The following is a 14,341-nucleotide window of genomic DNA, read 5'->3' as shown; positions in this document are numbered from 1 at the left end:
TACGGAGAACTAGCACACATCGGCGGATATGCCTCATGAAGGCTGCTTTCTTTTCGTGCTCCAGCCCGTAGCACCCATTATAAGTTTTACAGTCCACTACAATAATAGACAACATATGAAGTTAGAAAGTGTATGTTTTCAAAGCAAACGATTCTTCTGAGAATCACTGACTTAGAATAGACTTGATATTACTTACTATGAATAGACTTCAATGTCAAAGTTTTCAATACTCTTCGCGTTAGAAATTGTACTTGGGTGCCAAATCCAATATTCTAAAGATAATATTTTATACGCGAAGAGCAGATTATCAATATTTTTTTTTATAAATAATTTCAAAACGAACAGTGGGAAAGGGGCTCAAAGATACCTTATATGTCCAAATCTCTCATATAATGAAATACATTTTGAAATATAAAAATCGGAGATAACACGCCAAATATTATCAATAACATTTCATCAAATCCCGAGTCGACTGCGGGTATTTCGGTCCCCTACTACTAACGATGTTGTACGATGATGTACTAAATAGACGCCAACAGCAAGTAACAAGAGTAAAAAAGAAGAAACCCATCACGAACGCATCGATAATGAAGGGAAAACAAAACGTTCACTGATTGTTCGACCTATCGGGAAGCAGAGACAATTCAAAATTAAGTGTAAAAGAAAAGTGCATTCGCTCGCAGAGGATTCAGTCTTTTTTATACCATCTCGCGAAATACATCATTATTTGAAAATACCGCTTACTTATTTGAACTAGGCCGAAACAAACAGCTTTTTTTCAATGCTATAAGAGTTAAATAATTTTCTCCTTCTGTCGCTATAGTACGGACTTGGAAACCTTTGAGATACAGCAGAGATACAGTCTACATCCCTGCTGAGCCAACTAGTGGCTCATTACAAGCAGTTCCACCGCTTCCCGTCCGTGACCGGATGTATACTTCCTGGAAAGTTTTTGAATATTCACGTTCGAAGTAGTTTTTTGATGAACAGGTCTTGCCAAAGAAGGGAATATAATGTATTTTGTATTTGAGTAAGGTGACCAGACGTCCCGCGTTTCGCGGGACAGTCCCGCTTTTTCGCCATTTGTCCCGCGCTGAAAAGAGTACCGCGAAATGTCCCGCGTTTCACTTATTTCAAGATAATGTCCCGCGAAATAAAGAAATATTTAATAAATAGCAGTAATTTAGTAAACGTTCTTCAAGAAGATTTTTAAAATGTATTACATTGATTAATGATTTCCGATTTTCGATACAAAGCATCGCTCCGGAGGCTTCATGAGTGGTCTTTCACCCAATGTCACGGCCACACTCGCATGTGGTTCAAACCTCTTTTCTGCGTCCAAATTATATTTCTTACATCTTAAATAAAATTACCATCAGTAACAAATAGAGTAAGAAAGAGCTAAACAAAAGCTCTCTCCTACTCTGTTTGTTACTGATGATAATTTTATTTAAGATGTAAGAAATATAATTTGGACGCAGAAAAGAGGTTTCTCGAAGGGTTTCTCATATTATCATCAACGTCATTTGTATCTTCCCGTCTTCCACAAAATTATAACTGTGGTAGTGCAACGCCGAGCGGCAGCACAAGCGCTCACTAAAAACACGTGTTTGTCGGTTTACAATTTTATTTCGTCCAAAAATCTCGCGAGTTTGAGGAATTTTGACAAGCCTGCTTTGGTGTATTCTAGGGATCCTAGTCAAATCCTCATGGACACGAGAACGAGGAAAGATTCAATTGGATATCTACTAAAAGAGCTATAATAAGTGAAATGGAAGGTTTGAACGTGCTATTGAGGAATATTTTACTCAATCTGCAACAATAACAATACTTTTAAAAGTGAAGAACTGAAATCATTTCAAAATTCACAGAAATAATAAATTTTCGAGATTTTTAGGCTGTACAGTCTGATTTATTAGAACAAATTTTTGAATTTTGTCCAACGTTTCGACATCGGGTTCGATGTCTTCTTCAGGGAAAAAAATGGTTTGCTCTTTGTTACGGAACGCCTATCATACTTAACAAAAAGCGATCAATATTTTTCTCCTGGAAGAAGATATCGAACCCGATGACGAAACGCTGGACAAAATTTAAAAATATGTTCTAATAAATCAGACTGCATCGCCGAAAAATCTCGAAAATCAACACTACAGTAGAAGTCAACAACTAGAAATAATAAAAAAAATAACAATAATCCTTTGGCCCAGATTCTGACAGTTCTGAAAGGATAGTTGGCTAAAGATCTCTGAATGTAGGATCCCTAGCTCAACAATTTCGTCTTACATCGTGTTCGTATGCTGTTATTATTTCAGTAAAATCTTTACTTGAAATCTAAGCAAGTTCGACGAATTTTAAGTAACTCGTATCTTTTTTTGTTTCAAGCTTATGGAAAAATTTATGATAAATCGTCAGTCAGTTTGCGGGGAATAATAAAAAACCTGAGTAAGATGTAGGCATTTTAAGCAAATTTGAGCGCTCTGCCTAAATGCATAAAACGAATAATACGATCACTTTGAATGTTAGCTAAAAGAATCATGCAACCAATACAAATAAGTTTAATCATCAGAAACTCGCACCGTTGTGAAAAGTTGAACAGATTCATTCACAAGAGAGGGGAGATTGTGTGATTGATCCAGGGCCAAGCGAGTCCCAGTGGGGTTTATCAAATTTTAAAATTTTGACTTAAGCACATTTTTGAATAAAAACAAGGATTTAACAAATTTTGTCCCGCGCTGGCACAAAATATATCTGGTCACATTATATTTGAAATATTTTTTCTGAATGGCTCACGAAAACTATTATATTAATGTTTGGGCTGTTATCGTTGATATTTTCTACAAATTAGTTGATGTGAGAGATTAGGACATACATATTATGTATATTTGAAGGCATGTTCAAGTCAAGTCCTACGTCCACTTCGCGGTTGTGTCAAAGACATTACCCACTGTTCGTTTTTTTTATCCGGGATCTCAACAAAATTTAACATTTACCGAGTTTCGTACAGCCGTGCCCCAGCAAACATGTTTTTGTCGAGATTCCTGTCAAAGTTGCTGAAAATCAACAAATAAGTTGCCGAAAATCAGCAAACAAACGTCATCTTTGCCGGGGCTTCAGTTTTTATGTTGCTGGGCAGACGGCTCTGCAGATTTTTGCCGAGCCGCAGAAATAAAAAAATGAGTTTGTACGTAATTTGAACTCTGCAAAACGCTCCGATCAAATAGAGTTCGCCGCCGTACCAAACTACAATCTATCTACAAAACCCTTATTAGACCGGTAGTCCTCTACGGACATTAGACTTGGACGATGCTCGTGGAGGACCAACGCGCACTGGGAGTTTTCGAAATGAAAGTGCTGCGTACGGTACGTGGATGGCGGACGGTATATGGAGGGGGCGAATGAACACCGTGAAAATCGTAAGACTGCGGTGGGTCGGGCACGTAGCCAGAATGTCGGACAGTAATCCGGTGAAAATGGTTCTCGATAATGAACCGACGGGAACAAGAAGGCGAGGTGCACAACGGACAAGGTGGATCGATCAGGTGGAGTATGACTTGCGGACACTCCGTAGACTGCGTGGTTGGCGACGTGCAGCCATGGACCGAGCTGAATGGAGAAGACTTTTATGTATTGCACAGGCCATTCCGGCCTTAGTCTGGTAATAAATAAATAACTAAGAGAATGAAGCTACACGTTTGATTAATCACGATGATGATCGTTTTTTGTTGTAGCATTAACGTCGTCAATGATACTTACTTGTACAATTTAAAATTTGCACATTATCGTTACCTAGCACCTGTATATCTTCAGTTGAATTAGACGATAAAGTTTCGTGACGTCGGTTTTGGATGTGGATACATAGCAATGAATACATAATTATGTTATAAACAAACATACAATTGAATGTCTGAGATTTGCCTAATGAAGATCATCAACCATGTTTGATTTCATTCCAAATTTGAGATGTTTTAGATTTTGGATGAGGGTCTAGTTACAATGTTCCATTCTGTAGCGATAAATTATATTGAAGAAAGTCAAGACCGAACACTGCTTGCCTGTGCTATAAGTATTTATTGTAGTCCCTTGTACTCGTAATATGGCTTTGACTAACAAAGCAATTGGTATTTCACGCAAAACTTTGTAATTCGATCTAATCTGCACTGTCCCATAATAGGAATTGTCCCATCATTGTGACCTCCTCCAATAGAGTCTCATTCAAGGATCTATGGAGTTTGATTATAGGTATTGATATTGGAAACGACAACTTCCATTCTATGGAGAATTATTAGCAATTTGTTTACTAAAACCTCCTGGAAATAAAACTAAAAATTAAATACATAATTAGAACTGCTTTGTTTCTTACTATTGAGCCCTTATTTACTCAAGCAAATGTAGGGCGTTTATAGATTTCTTATTGATGATAGTATTTGAAGTTTAAAAAATCTATTTATAAAATTTTCAGACTTGATCAAAATGTGCTATTTTAGGGGAACTATCCCGTTTCCAAACAAAGAAATACAGCACCAATTTCGTTGCTTCTTTTTGCTAACATACGTGCTTACTGCTGAAAAAAAATCACAACAATAAGAAACAAGTCAAGTAGCAGTAACACTACTAAAATAAAGGAGGTACTGCTAATACGTCAACGAAAAATTATTCAAGTTTAATAAGTCTACGTTAAGTTAAATAATACAATTCCTCAGAAAATTCAAAACAAAGAATAAGATAGTTTATTTAAATATTCTTTTGGAAATTATTTTTTGCGAACTTTTTTAAAACATTTCCAAGTAATACAGCGAAATTTTCTAATCTAAAATGAATATTAACACTATTGCTGATTGTGCATCCTTAATTGCTAATGCCTTCTGCAAACAACTGAAAGTAATTATTTTATTATAACATTGTAGTTGATTTTGTTTACAGAACTGTTACAGTATAACCATGTTTTAATGTACGTGTCGTTTAGTACCAAGCACAACTTAACATATGGTCAGTCATATGACATGACTCGTACCCATCCCGGGATCATGTGGATTATGAAACCAATCACCTGGATGAGCAGACCAAATCTCTCTAATTTTATTCTTCTTTATCCACCACCGCTGCCCTCGCTGCCTCAGCCATCATCGGCCTCTAGCCGTGAGCTCCGAGCGATACGATGCGCGATTGCATACAACGCAACCGACACCACTACATCCGACCATCATCAAGCCTGAATGACAAAAATATCCGCCCACTTCTTTCATGCATATTCGCAGACCCATCGGCAGTTCTATCGCTGGTGACTGCATGCTGTCGCTGTGTAGGTAACGAACGAACGAAACGAAAAAATGCGCGAACAAAAAGCACGTCAGTACGCGCTGCTGTCATAAATTGTAGTGACTCGCACACGGCAGACACTGCTTCTTTTATACACAAAGAAAATCTTCCGATAGACCCGAAGGCCCGTAATATATCGCATTCTGATGTCCGTGTTAGGAATGTACGGGATTGGTTACATATGAAATTTTTACTGGATTTGACAAGAATTGAAATTTTCAATAGCTTATCGTCAATAATCTTGAGTTTCAATGAAATAGGCAAATTGCTGGAGAGTGTCCGAGTCGATTGATATATAAATCTTGAAAATCCATCGAAAGATAATGGCGCTAGTAACGTTCAAAATCTTCCCTTCCAGCGTAACGCTCTCGATTTCCAAAAATCTAAATGACACCCAGTATAGTAAAGAAAGACGTAAGTCCTACGTCAAAAGTCAAATCCAACGTCCTGAAGTGCTATTTTTGACCTTTCTTAAGTGATTGGTTTCGTTACCTTCTTCAATGCATGAGAAAGGCATTATCACTGCTAGGTGGATAAATCTGAGTGTAGCACACAGCGATGGGTAGCAGCGGTGATGGCGAGCAAAGGCGTAAAAAGTTGAAGAACAGCCCAGATATGATTATAATACTTACTCGGAAGTCGAGTCAAGTACGAGACACTGAAAACGACCACACAGTTGTGGTCGAAATACGTATCTGCAAAGATATCGAAAATAATTGGTGGAATTAAATGGAGAGTACTTAATTCGTCTTAGACGGTTGAATACATTCCACTAAAAGAGCTTAATATATTTTTCCATTAAAATGAACTTTAAATGAACGTGCCTGCCCGGTATAAGACGACGGTACTGCCGTAATCAGGCAAAGTGACGTACACCATTTACACTAAAAATTGTCTTGTCATAAGACGAGTTTATACAATCCCATTGAATTCCACCACTTAATTATATCTACATATACAAGTCGAGTCAAGTACAAGACACTGAAGACGGCCTTACTGTTGAGGTCGAAATACGTATCTGTCAAGATACAATTAAGTGGTGGAATTCAATGGGATTGTATAAACTCGTCTTATGACAAGTGAAGACATTCCACTAAAAAGCACAAAATAATTTTCTTAACTAAAAGTTGTGTTAACGAGTAGTACTAATCGTACATGAAACATGTATGTTGTAAAATGTCGCAAACGTCACATTTTCAGATTACGGCAGGGTAGGAGATAATGCCTTCTTAAGCATCGCCCGGTATTAGGGGAAAGGAAGTGATAATGCCTTCCTCAAATGAACGTATTTGCCCGGTATAAGGCAAAGAGGATAGATAATCCCTTCTTCAAATGAGCTCGATTGTCTGAAATACAGTGAAAGAATGAGACAATGCCTTCTTTAAATTGCCGCGTCTGCCAGTGTAATGCGAATGGAGGAGATAATGTTTTCTTTAAATAAACTCGTCTCTCCGGTATAAAGAGTCTCGGGAGAGAGGAGACATCTGTCCGTAATAAGGCAAGAATAGGAGATAATTCGTTCGCTAAAGGAGCACGCTTGCCAGGTATAATTAATAAAGGATAGATATGGAGCAATTATATGTTTCAAAACTGCTGCTATTTTACACCACACTTATCTAAGAAACTGTTAATTTGTTTAATATAACATTCTAAAAACGGTATTCCGCCAAAGGTCAATCTGAAAAAGGTATAATCCATTAAATGTCATACCGCGTAATGCTATTGTGAGAAAATGGATTCGGCAAAATGTGTTTTGGTGAAATATTATAAATTCAATGCATATTGCATAGGAATCTCATATATTTTTAGCGAAATTCGCTTACATCAAACAAAGAGACTACATCACATAATCCTTATTCTAATTCTCAATTTATACTTCTTTGCCTTATTTTGAGCTAAGCCAGATTCTGAAGAATGGATCACATCTCCCATTATATTATTCCAGGCATACACATGTTATCAAAGAAAGAATAATAACCTTTATTATCTGGGGAAGCACATACTGAAGAAGGGACACATTTACGATTGCATTATTCCGAGCAGATGCATTCTTTTAAAAGAAGGAATCACATTCACCATTGCCTCATTCCGGGCAAACGCATTATTTTTGTTTACAAGGATTCAATTTCGAAAATGGAAAAAAATATTTACCAAAACGCCTCCAATCGGAATTGCCATTTGAGATTTTTTTTTTTTTTCAAATACAGCCTATGTTCGACTATTAAAAAAAAACCATGGAAAACACTGTACTCTGATATCTTTATAATTTAACACACATATCATGGAGGATCAAGAACATCTAATACTACCAAAGGATATTGAGCTGATAATCTACAATAAGACACTCTTGAACGTATCTTTGAACGCTGCTCTTATCGGACGCATACAGTCGAATGCGAAGGTGTGTTTGGAAGAGGTACTTTATTTTCGGGGAAATGTTCCATTCGGGGAAATAATCCATTCGGGGAATTGTTACATTCGTGGGAATTGCATTCGGGGAAATTACATTCGGGGGAATTGCATTCGGGGAGTTGGTTTTCGGGGAATTGTCGTACAATCTCATTTGATTGTACGACAATTCCCCGAAAACCAATTCCCCGAATGCAATTTCTCCGAATGTAACATTTCCCCGAATGCTTCTCTCTTCTTTATGAATGCGGGACAAAGCAATGGGTATCCAAATAGCCATGCAAACAAAGGCGTAGGATTGCCGATCCGGAGGTTGCGAGTTCGATTCTTGGTTCGGCCTAGGATGTTTTCGGGTGGGAAGTATGTTCGGCTCCTTGAACATAGTGTAACCATTGTGCTGCCACACAAGATATTCTAGCAACTGGCAGGCACGGGAATGCTTTCAATAACTGTGGAAATGCTAGTAAAACACTAAGTTGAAAAACAGCACAAGGCTAAATGAGGAGATATTGCTTTCTTTATATGTATATGTTTGTTTGGTATGATGAACGTATCTGCTCGTTTTAAGGAAAAGATGATGTCTTCTTAAAATGGACATGTCTGCCCGGTATGAGACAAAGGGAGGAGATATTGACTTCTTTAGATGATAACATCGCCTGGTATTAGGAGAAAGGAAGTGAATTTGCCTTTCTCATATAAATACGTTTGCCCGGTATAAGGCAAAGAAGATAGTAAGTCCCATCTTTATTTGAACTCGTTTGTCCTAGGACAGGATGCGCCAAGTAGTCAGTAAAAATCGTACCGATTTGCTGTCAAAATCGTACCGGTTGCTGATTGGTTGGAAATGACAATCGATTACTTCGATTGGTGGCGGCGCGTTTTTCGTAGGGCAGCATGTTGTTAGTTAGACCGTGTTTAACCTGGTAATACCAGGTTTATAAAGTTGATATTAAGCGAAATACGTAAATGTTTGAGTTCCAGTTTTTTGGTAGACAGTAAATTTATATTGAACTGCAAACACCATATAAAATATTCTCAAGGGTTTTAAAGGTTGAAAAATGTTGATTTTAAGCATTATGATTCACCTTTGTGTCATTTGGGATTTCGAAGTCATATTTTCATTAGCGAAAACTTCTCTCTATTAGTCTTTCACTTCTCTTACATAAATAATGGATGGAACGGAAAGAAAAACATCAAGTTTTGATACATAATAATTGGAAGATTTTGTACCAAATTACTTTGACTGCACTGGCGACCACCTCGTCAGAGCAATCGACTAAAGAACAACAAGGCAGTCTCAATTGAGTTGTCACATCCTATCCTAGCGTTTGTTTGGGATAAAGTAAAAGAATGAGACAATGCCTTCTTTAAATTATCACGTCTACCCGGTGTAATGCGAATGGAGGAGATACTGCCTTCTTGATAATCTATAATAAACTCGTCTGTCTGGTATAAAGCGTCTGTCCGCAATAAGGCAAGAAGAGGAGATAATTCGTTCACTAAAGGAGCGCGCTTGCCAGCTATAATAAAGGATTTATATAGAGCAATTATATGTTTCAAAAGAACATTCTGAAAAAACGGCATTCCGCCAAAGGTCATTCTGAAAAAGATATAATCCATCAAATGTCATACTGCGAAAATTTAATACCGCCTAATACTATTCTGAGAAAATGAATTCGGCAAATGTTGTTTCGGTAAATTATTATGCATTCAATACATATTGCTTTATTTTATTTAACATTTTTACTTTATCCTTCGTTGAACCCAATAGAGACTTGAGTTGGTTGCTTCTAAGGCAGCAGAGCATGTGTATAAGAAAAATCACCCAATAACAGCATCATATATTAAAATCTTAAGAAATGTCTCTTCCCCATGGAAACTCGATGTAGCTGAGAGTTTGGAAATCTACCGACAGGTACAAACTTCGCTGTTGAATAAGGATCAGGGAAACGGCAGCTCTTGGCTCTTCAAGTTTCTACCTAAGCAATAAGGTAATTAACTGTATAGGTAAATAAAGTAGGCAAATAAGATTAGATTAGATTCCTAGCGTAGTATACATAGTGTAAGTTGCGATTGTTTTCTTCAAGTCGAGTCAAGTACGAGACACTGAAGACGATCACACAGTTGTGGTCGAAATACGTATCTGCAAAGATATCGAAATAATTGGTGGAATTAAATGGAGGTTACCTAACTCGTCTTAGACGGTTAAAAAACATATGTGGTCATTCTGACATTTGCCATACGTGTGCGATCTTGTTGTATCAATTTCCGAAGCATATAGATGTCTATGCTTCGTTTTACAGAGAAAACACTTTTTTGTCAAGTGAAAACCCACTCCAAAGTTCTTTTTTGTCATTTTTTTGTCAAAGCAAATTTACTCCATTTTGTGATTCATAATTGAATGCCACCATAGCGGTCGCAGTTTAACTGTTATTTTCACTTTTCAAAAGGGTTACTTATTTCGGTTGTCGGCACCCCGGTGATTATCAAGGGAAATCATCAGTTTATTGCCTTATTTCAGGCTATAAGCCAAGTTGTTAGCAAAACCAACAATTTTTAAAATGTTGATTAAATGTCATAAATTTCATTGCTATTGCCACAATAAATCTTGATCTTTCCAGCCATAACTCTCCCACTTTATAGTTTTTCATTTTGAGTGTTTTTTTAGGGTGCCGACCACCGACCTCCTTTTTTGAAATGACATAAAATCAACGCTTAACAAAATTGTTAATAAAAATTTTCCGATAGATGAAATAAAACAAATTTCTCCACCAGTTATTAACTTATGCCTATATGCTTCTATTGATATGCAAACATCACCACATTGTGCAATTGGACGAAAGTTATGGATCAAAAACAAAAGGATGCCGACAACCGACCACCTTCCCCTACTGCTTGCAGTTTTTGTACTGGAACTGCCCCAGAGTGTTGAGTTTTGTCAAAAACTATTGATCTGTATCGAAAAAATTAAAAGACTCGGTTCCAACTTGTTCAATACAGTTTTTTGTTCGAAATTGAGTAAAATGGATATATGCAGTTTCTCAAACAAATGATTCAAGTGTTATCAATTTCTTAAAAGAACGGAATGGCATAATTGACTGTTTTACTGAAATTGCAATAATTATGAAAACCTTTGTGATTGGAAGATTGCAATATGCATTTACCGAGAACCTTCCCGGATGTAATGAAAAATTATATTTTATGGTTGTTCACTGTACTACTCTTGTGAGGAAATTGAAATAATTGAGCGCAATTAAATTGTTTAACTGATTGTTTTCTTTTTATAAATAGCACCGACATATACATCCTCATGAAGCTTTTCGAGCTATTCGATGTACTTTAAAATTTTCCAGCAACCTTGTTGTTTCCTCATCTCATAAAAGGGGATGCGGTTTCCTGTGTCAGATTTAATGCACAGTAGACTGGCCCAGGAAACAAAAAGTTGTCTAATTCCACGGGGCACCCCCAGGATTGTGTCTTTGGGTGAGAAAATCAATCTCTGAAAATTTCAGCTCAATCGCTTGTTGCATAAGCTGGCGCATTTGATTTGAAGTTTGTATGGGGATTTCAGCCAAAATGTATAGGAAAATACACCTCCGTCACTCATTTGATCTGGAAATTGGTTCTGATTGCTCGATTGACCTCAGAATTGCAAAAACGGCAGTTGGTATGCTACAGAACAATTTCACAGAACATTGTATGATGATTAAATGAACTTTTACCTAGGTTTCGGCTGATGCGATTCGATCAAAAAACCCAAAAATACACAAATCAGCTCCTAATAAATCAGCCGAAAATTATATAAAAGTTCATTTGATCATCTTGCAATGTTCTGTGAAATTGTTCTGTTGCATACCAACTGCCGTTTTTGCAATTCTGAGGTCAATCGAGCAATCAGAACCAATTTCCAGATCGAATGAGTGACGGAGGTGTATTTTTCTATACATTTTGGCTGAAATCCCCATACAAACTTCAAATCAAATGCGCCAGCTTATGCAACAAGCGATTGAGCTGAAATTTTCAGAGATTGATTTTCTCACCCAAAGACACAATTCTGGGGGGTGCCCCGTGGAATTCAACAACATTTTTTTCTCCCCATAGTAATCTGGGCCAGTCTAATGCACAGCCACTTTCAGACGCTTTGTTTCCATATTTTTACCACATCAACAAGCTTTCTTTCCATGATTAAACCAATAAAAATCCACATCAAATATCTCCAGTGTTGCAGAAGAAAGCAACGTTCCGCTCCATTGATGAATGGTCCGGCGGGGAGCCAACGATTTGATGTGCACAATTCAAACCAAACAATATGAATTCATTTGATTAATGTCGATTCTCTATCGGATCCGTAGCCAGAGGCATCCAGTTCGCTTTTGCAGGCCATCAGATTCCACCGACAAATGGCACACATCACCGTTTTGTTTGGACCTCTATCGCGGCCGCGTTGAAGCTCTGTTTCTTTATTTCGAGATCTTTCAACGCTTCTGAAAGCGAACCTCCACTTACTCCCTCGTTTCTCCTGGCAGCACACGCCAATTGACACATTTTCACATACCCAGCCACTTGCAACAATAACAAAAAAGTCTTCCCTCGGCACAGTTCCAGCTTTGTCGAAAATCCCACGATCAATGCCTCCAAATTAAAACTTCATCATAAACTTTATGACAGTTTTCTTTTAATACGGTCGTTATTCAGTTCTCTGTGTTCTTCTTTGTCATCCAATGTGTAGCAGTTTTATGGGAATTCCTCTTCACACCAAGCTGGTTACGTTACTCAGCGATCTAAATCTCAGAGTCATCAAGTTGTTTCACGGTCACTTTCATCCGCACTTGGTTCCCCAAAACAATGGTCATTAAACCTAATTGCACTAGTGCCCATTCCACCCTTAAAACTGTTGCACCTTGTTGTTACTCCTATTGCAGTTACTTCACGATTAAGTTTCCTCGCTGCACTCGCGCACAAGTCTCTCAAACTGTTCAATCTACTGAAAACCAACGGCACAAATCGACGCGTCCGAGTTTTTTTTTATTATCGTTCCTTGGATTAGAGAGCGTTTCACCTGCGATTCCGATCGAGTCTCGTCAATGACTGACGGCGGAGGATTCGCCTTGGGGAGGCCACGGTCAAATCCCCAAACAGCCCGCGTTCAGCAGCTCAGCGAAAGCATCCGGGGAGAACCGCGTGAGCAGCTACGGATAGCGAAACAATGGAAAACATGCTCAGTTGCCATCATCAGTTGGAGCTTTCGTGGAGAGTGAGTGTCGATGCCACTCAACGGAATTTATTGCCATTTGTGGGGATTCCTTATCGTAGGTTTGCACAAGAGGAAGCTTTAGTCCGCTATGCTATTGGGGGTCCGGATGCGCCGCGAAAGGAAATGGAGACATAAACAAGTTGCCTCTTTGGTTGAAATGGAAGCGCGGTGGATCGTCCGTGACCTACAGACAGAGAGAGCGAGAGTGTTGTCAAGTGAGTTGCTGATAAGGCAATGAACTTGGAATGCTGCATCATCACTGCTGAAACTGATTTCAATTTATGCATCCAGGTAAAGTAAGAAGTAACTATAATATGTATAACTAGTTAATTTGTGGACGCAGTAGCGCCCGTGGCAAGTGTTTTTTTTTTTCAATCAAAATTTTCAACGTCTCTTGTCTGTGATTTTTTTTATCAAATGCTGTGTCTGGTTGTCTAAGGTTGTCACTGGTTTTGTTTTCTGCATCTGATAGAAAAAAAGAATTGAAGTGTCAACTATTTTATTTTTTGTGAGAATTTCCCCGCGTGCTGCGTCTGGTTGGCTAGTCACCGGACAGACAAACAGGACTATTATATATATGATATGTACTGTACTGTGTCTGTCATTGGTAAGAGGCATTTGTTGAAAACAAAATTTGAAGCTCATTTACAGAATGCCAATTTAATTAACCAGAAACCTCAGTGGATAAAATATGTTTTCAAGAATGTTATCAATCATTCAGTAATCTGCGTTCGATCATTTAGTAGTTTGCCAATAGCTCATTTCAGAGGCTTAATTACAAAATGTGTTGTATGGCGGACTTCTAGTGCGAAGATTTTTCTACAACTCTGCCTGATAGGTCAATGCTCGAATTTCACTATTGAAGTAGTTAAGACGCTAATTGCAGTAACTCATACTAAAGGATAACAAAATTTCAATCATTTAGTATAAGTTACTAATACTAAGGCTATAGCTCCGTTATTAGTGAAATTGAAACAACGAACTGTTAGTGAGAATTGTAGATAAACCTTTGCACTAGAAGTCCACCATACAACACATTTTGAAACTTTGCCTCTGGAATGAGCTATTTACAAACTACTAAATGATCGAACGAAGATTACTAAATGATCAATAACATCATTGTAATGTATTAAAATTGTATTTTGATGTCCTTGTTTACATGAAAAAATGTTAAATTCATTGTTTTGGTTTGCATGCGCTTGTCCAAGCAGAGCCCTGTAGCATAATCAGACTAATAATATTAGCCCACAAAGTACGTCACGCCTCTGGGGGGGGGGGGGGGGGGTTCAGAGCAGCGTGGCGATCTATACAAAAATTTTAGAGGTTTATTACAAAAAGTGTGACGAAGGGGGGAGGGGGTGG

The 14,341-nt window shown here is 37.9% G+C and overlaps 1 protein-coding gene across 2 annotated transcripts in view; it reads right to left on the bottom strand.

Annotated features, from left to right (window-relative positions):
• LOC134218538 (neurotrophin 1) overlaps positions 1-12,800 on the bottom strand; it is an 80,427-nt gene extending 67,627 nt beyond the window's left edge. Inside the window, exon 1 of one of the 2 annotated variants that reach the window (XM_062697666.1) lies at positions 12,626-12,800. The gene's annotated coding sequence lies outside the window, so the exon portion shown is untranslated. The remainder of the gene's footprint in view (positions 1-12,625) is intronic. The other variant, XM_062697667.1, reaches the window with a different exon arrangement.
• Between the last annotated feature and the right edge of the window lie 1,541 nt (positions 12,801-14,341).

The sequence above is a fragment of the Armigeres subalbatus genome, chromosome 2 (assembly GCF_024139115.2).
Source record: "Armigeres subalbatus isolate Guangzhou_Male chromosome 2, GZ_Asu_2, whole genome shotgun sequence".
NCBI lineage: Eukaryota > Metazoa > Arthropoda > Insecta > Diptera > Culicidae > Armigeres > Armigeres subalbatus.
This window is presented reverse-complemented; position numbering and strand designations above follow the sequence as displayed.